Source organism: Limulus polyphemus, unplaced genomic scaffold (genome assembly GCF_000517525.1).
Source record: "Limulus polyphemus unplaced genomic scaffold, Limulus_polyphemus-2.1.2 Scaffold42, whole genome shotgun sequence".
Taxonomy (NCBI): domain Eukaryota; kingdom Metazoa; phylum Arthropoda; class Merostomata; order Xiphosura; family Limulidae; genus Limulus; species Limulus polyphemus.
Genome location: NW_013665652.1, coordinates 1507869 through 1514549, shown reverse-complemented (window position 1 = coordinate 1514549; position 6681 = coordinate 1507869).

Sequence of the window (6681 nt, the reverse complement as noted above, 5' to 3'; positions counted from 1 at the left end):
CATGTCTTACTCGGAAAATATAATATCGCAAAAAAACTTAGTATACTACCATAATACTACAATACTGAAGAAGCATGTCCTACTCGGAAAATATAATATCGCAAAAAAACTGAGTATACTACCATAATACTACAATACTGAAGAAGCATGTCCTACTCGGAAAATATAATATCGCAAAAAACTGAGTATAAATGTTGATTATTTAATATTGTAAGACACTTTAATGATTGACTATCTGAGCTCTTTTCTCAAAACTGAAAAGTTACTTTCGAACATAGAATTCTACTGTACTAATTTTCGCGCTAGAAAGTTACTACAGCTTCAATCTAAACCTCATAACTTTTGAATGCCCTTGGTTTGAATATGGTACGTACTAAGGATAACTTAATTTCTGTATGAAGAATTATTTTTATATTGCATTTATATACATTCAACACTTGCAACCGTAAACCTTTCAATAATGAATTCAGTGCTATTTTTTTCTTGTCGTTACTCGAATGTAAAGAGGTGATGATCTAGTAGTTTTATAGACCTTCAACAAATAATCAAGTAAAGAAACTATTCGTACTAAAATAAATACAATGATATAAAATGAGTTAAGGAACAGTTAAATTAACATATGGTTACATTTTCCTCTGTTATAGACACCAAAAAATGAAGTTAAAAAAAGGGAGGTTATTTTTTCCATTATTTTGTCCATCTGAATAGTTTCTGCAGCATCGTACATTAAAGTTGATATTATTTATAACAAATTTATTCATTAGATAATTAGTCTTATTTATTTTGTCTTTTTAGGTATTAAACAGGCATAAATACAGTTTTCGCGTGGAGGTGGTGCTGACGGAACGCCTATAACACTCAAATTCATATGCACACACACACACATATATATACACACTTAAATATGTATGTATATATGGAACAAACAACGTCGATTGCACGTAACACCTGCTAAAACAGTAAGCTATCCTGGAAGCTATTAACAATCTTTGGTTAGTGTTGTACTTATAAGGGAAATTTGAAATTGACATCTGCCTATGCCGTTAACCCAATTCTTTGAACTGTTTCACAACAAAGTCAGATAATTTCAGCTGTGAACATAAATCTGTATATTTTCTATTCTGTCATAATAAACGTTGGAACAAAACTTCGAGAAGCATCAGTTCCTTCATGCTGTATTTTTTATGTATAAATAAAATTAAAAAATAGGGAAACATTCGTACTCATATTATATGCTATCAAAATATTTAGAGAAAAATTTGTCGGAATTTTCAGAATCAAAACTTTCACACATTATTGATAAAGCCATATATATGTTAGTATTAATTAGTTTTCTAAAATTTTAAAATTACGCAATAAAATATGTTAATTTAGTTGACGGACGAAGCTTTTGCTGGATTATAATTCAAATACGCGAATTGCCTCAGTAATGCCTGTCCCCTTATCTACTTAAAATTTGTTTTATATATATATATTTACTGAAGTGTATCAGAAGATAACTTGTAGACGAATATTTCAGAAACAGTAATTCACTGAAAAACTCGCTTGTTCACAAAGCTCCTCAATAATTTCACAACTAATAAACATATTGTCGATACAGATAATTCGTTATGATAATACCGTTCTATACATAGAGAAAGTGAACTTTAGACGGTCATCGTTTAATTATAATTACACTCAGTCCTCTTTTCTAGATATTAAGAAGGACCATGATTTACTCGGCAATCAATAGGAGATGAAAAACTATACCTATTTATTGAATGATAACGTGATATACCACAGATGAATGTTTGGCTGGGGATCACTAAGATAAAGGTGAATGGGCTATTATTTTTCCATAGACCCAACTGCTTGCATCACAAAGTATCTAGATATGCTTCAACAATGTTTGAAGCCACAACTTTTATCTCACGGCATCCTTGACAGAGTTGTTTCCAGCAAGATAGAGCACCACCAGATTATGCTATCATTTTGCGCGATTATCACGATAAGCTCTTCCATGATTGATGGATACAGTGAGGAAGAAACAAGAAAGATCACCAGACCTCATACTATTTGACTTTTTTCATGATCTTGCGTGAATTGCAGTAAAGTCCGTAATCTGGTAAATCTGTGAAATCGCATCTGTTGTTGGTGGTTAAAGATAAAAAACAATAACTAGGGAGAGCTAAAATCAGTTAATTAAAGTTAATTAGATCATGATATACATTCATTGCGCCCATAGTGAAGGTATGAAGTAATAAATAACATAAAACATTATTATATTAAGATATATTGTGACAAAGCAAATTGCATTATTCGATTTTCAGACAGATTTCACGAACACATCTCGAAACAAGTCAGGCGCACAACGAAATAATAATCAGATTATTTCTATTATATCCAAGCCTGGTATAATCCAAAATTGGTTGACATTTTCATTTTGAACTTTGACTTCGATCCAGCCAAACTATTTGCAGCTTTTGAAAAACACAGTTAGAGGAAAAAACAAAAAATTGGACAGCTACAAAAATTGCATCGCAATTATCAAGAAATAACTTTTAATCTAAAGTGAAACATTAAATCGACACTGAAAATAATAATATACTGGACCCTTTAAACTATAAGATGGTCTATTCATCAAAAATCAGAAAAATAGACCCCAGCAGAATCCTACTAAATAAAGTAAGCATCCATCGGAATTCGCGAATTCCAAACCCTCTAACTGACGATAGGAATGATTAGTTGACATAAGAAACCGACAGACTCGTACCAGTACGGTCGCACCAACGAATGTACACGCAGAGCCGCCAGATGATACATTTTTTTATGTTGACTCGGAAAACCTCATACTCTTAAAATGTACAAACTATTCTCGTTTCATTACGTCTGTCGATAGTTCATGCAGATGATTGTTCGGGAAAAAAAAGGATTTTAACTGAATACCGTCTAAAAGCGTTTTGATATTAGCTTGTCTACCTTTCGAATATGAAATGAATAGTTTGGACTACGAAAGGATTGTTTATTGTTTATTTAAAATTAAGCACAAAGCTACACAAAGGCCTATCTGTGCTCTGCCCACCACGAGTATCGAAACCCGGATTCTATTGTTGTAAGTCCGCAGACATACCGCTGTGCCACTGAATTTTTTACTGAATATGTTTAGCAACTCTTCTGGTAGAAGATATTACATACTTTGAATCTCAATCTTACATAGATATTTCTGACTTACACTTAATTGCTCTCATTTTATATTTTCTACCCTCTTTGGTTTTTAATTTAAAAACATTGATGGAATGATATTTTACGAAGCATTTTGTGTAGACAAACTAACTATTTAGATATCTATAAATTTTGTGGGCTTAAATTGTTATTGACCTAGATATAGTAATATACAGCCCCTAATGGAACTGTAACCTATATAAAAGCTATTGTGGGTCACGACTTCTCACGTCACGCTTAATTTCTCGAAATAGGAGTCATAAAAGCCAAAATGCATTTATCCGGATAGAATATTTCGATTACTGTCTGCCCATTACGATTTTAGTGACGGGGGTGCAAGGGGCCGTGAGGGTTGGGTGAATAAAACCTTATAAGTGTAGTGAGTGTTGGTATAATAAGCCTAGAGTAAAGACGTAGAGTGGGATCACCTAGCCTATAACCAAATGCATAAAATTCATTATGAAAGTAAAAATATCGATTCAATTTTAAATTTAAATCGTTTCTGAATTAAGTTATTTCCTTTTATATCACCAACGTTTTAATGAAAAACAAACCTCTTTAATCAAAAGTGACTCTAATTTAAGAAATCAACAAATATTTTTTTCCAGTTTTGATGTCTATATATTTCATTTTATTCTTTCAGTAAATAGACTAGCAGCATCATTAGGTTACACTTTTGTTGCTAAGCGACATGAAATAAAAGCCATTGTTGGAACGTCGTGTTACCAAAACACGTTTGCTTTTCTATATATTAACCTAACTGATTTTTACCAAACATTATTCTATGAATACGCCACGAATTCATTTTATGAATGATCTTAATTTTGATTGGCTCACAAAGGAATTTGCCGAAGTTTGACTACCTCGACTGTACTTTTCTGCCTCTTTGTTGGTCATGTATTATTTCGAAAAATTTATTTATTTCAGTTAGCTATGAAATGTGAAATTAGGTATACTATAGGGTGGGAGTAGTAATACTTACCCCTTCATATTTGATGGGGTTATACGTTAGTATTGCATAAATCATCGCGGCTAATAAACGTCTTCTCAAGTTCCTCTCATGTGGCTTGAGCAGACATGAGTGGTATTTAATACCGCCAATGATCATATAATTGATTTAAACACCTCTATAACCGTTTTTACCCCGTGAACATATAAATGTAAATGTCCTGTTATGTATTTCGGCTCATCCTAAGTTCGCCACAACTAACTCTAGCTTTGACCATTCTTCAATATTTTCCCGTCTCACAATTATCTACACAGTCGTAGGTAAAGGAATGTTCGGACATTCCCTCACTCGATTCCTTTTTGATGTTACTTTAACTAACAATACATACTAGAATGATTAATATATGTGATTTTGTTTTTATTATTAAAATATTTTTATAATAATTTTTTATTCGTATACGCATTTAGGACTCACTAGCCTTGTGAGATACTACTGGAATTGCGTTGAAAAATATCACTGTCAGTGAAGTTATCCAACTAGTAAAGTATTGTTTGTAATTAAGCACAAAGCTACACAATGAGCTATCTGTGCTCTGCCCACCACAGGTTGTAAGTCCGCAGACATACCGCTGTGCCACTGGGCTGGCAAAGTAATGTATTCCGATCGTTATCATTAGAGCGCAAGAACAGTATATTAAACTTGCTATATTAATTACTTAGTTGAGTTTTAGTTCTGATCTATGTAGATAGCTTAAGCAATTGCTTTGATCATAAGTTAATATCTTGTTGAAATGTCAATACGATCCTGAAATTAAATTCTCACTTGAATTCCACACAAAAATGTCCTTGTGAACTATCCATTCTTCATTCAACTTAGAGACTACAGTGAAGAGAAATATATATATATAGCTCAAACATTTTCGTTGTAAATCTTGTAAACTTATATATTGAAATATACTTGTTTGGTGTAGGTTAGACCTACATTTTAGAAGAATGTTCTGTAAAAAGAACTAACATAGTTCAAAGTTAAGTTAGGAAATAATGATACAGGTTAATTCTTGCGCTGTCACTATTAACTCCTTTAAAATCCTTTAAAGTGTCTGTAAACATTTTAATCTCCAAAATGTTCGCTCTTACATGTCAACAATTTCAATATTATATAAGTGAATTAACACTGCATCATATATTGAGTATATTGAATAAGATAAAATCAAACATCGTGTGAGTAAAAGTGCTTTAACATGACTTTGCATAAGGTAAGACTCAACATATAAACATTTCTGATTTTTGGTTTCTTACAATAATTTCTATAATAAGTCAAACTTTTAGCTACCATACTGTATGTAGAAATATAAGTACATTATTCTAAAAATCCCTAATTAATACGATTATTTAAGTTCTTTATATATATACGGTTAAAAATATAACACATATTATTATGAAAACCCATCTCATTCACTTCCATACACATTATTAAAAACTGTAAGACTATCTGTATGCCGTATGTCACTATTGGCTTTTGTTAAAGAAAAAAAAAATTAAGAAGAGATCACCTGCCCTCGTAACCTAAACGACCTCTGTAGCACTAAGTGCTCCCTACTATCCATCTTTGTTGCTTTACTTGTATCATAGCGTCTGCTTATTATTTACGCAACAACAGCCTTATTTGGCAGGTGTTGTGGTTCTGCTATAATGACCAACACGTGCCATTTCTATGTCACATTGCGTAGCACGCATCCATCTTATCGCTATTGCAAGAGAAAAAAAATCTCCGTATATTACACAGAGTCAAGAAATACAGTGAAAATGATTACTTTAAAACTTTGTTTACTCTAATGTCTATTTGATTAGTCATATTTATTTTTTACATACATTTGCAACGTGCTTCTATGCAGATATGTTACTTTTGATATTTACTCGAAACATGTTATATACAAATGAAATCAAAAATCGAACAGTTCTCCCTATACTTCCTGTGTAAAAATGGCTATACATTACTTGTTTTTTTACATTTCTGACTAATTTCCTAGATTTCTATACACATAACAGTTAAGACAAGTAAAAATAACTAGGGATTCTTTTGAACCAATAGTTATATTATATCTCAAGCCCCCCAGTGGCACTGCGGTATGTCTGCGGATTTAAAACTCTAGAATCCGGGTTTTGAACACGTGGTGGGCCGAGCACAGATATCCCATTGTGTAGCTTTGTGCTTAATTACAAACATACAAACAAACAATTATATCTCAAATATCAATTGTTTGTACTGCGTTCTGTCTTTCATAAAAAACAATAAACATTTGGTGATTTAATATCAAATGTTCATGGATGAATGACCTAACAACTTACAAATATGAAAATGATAATCGTGAGCAAAACATTTTTATTGCAATATATATGGAACACAAATCTAAAACTTTTGATATATGATTTTGTTTTGAACTGAAAAAATATAATAACAATTAGCTGGAGTACCCGTCCCCTGGACGAAAGTTGTGTAAATTCATGATTAATGGAAGGTTATTTTAGGAC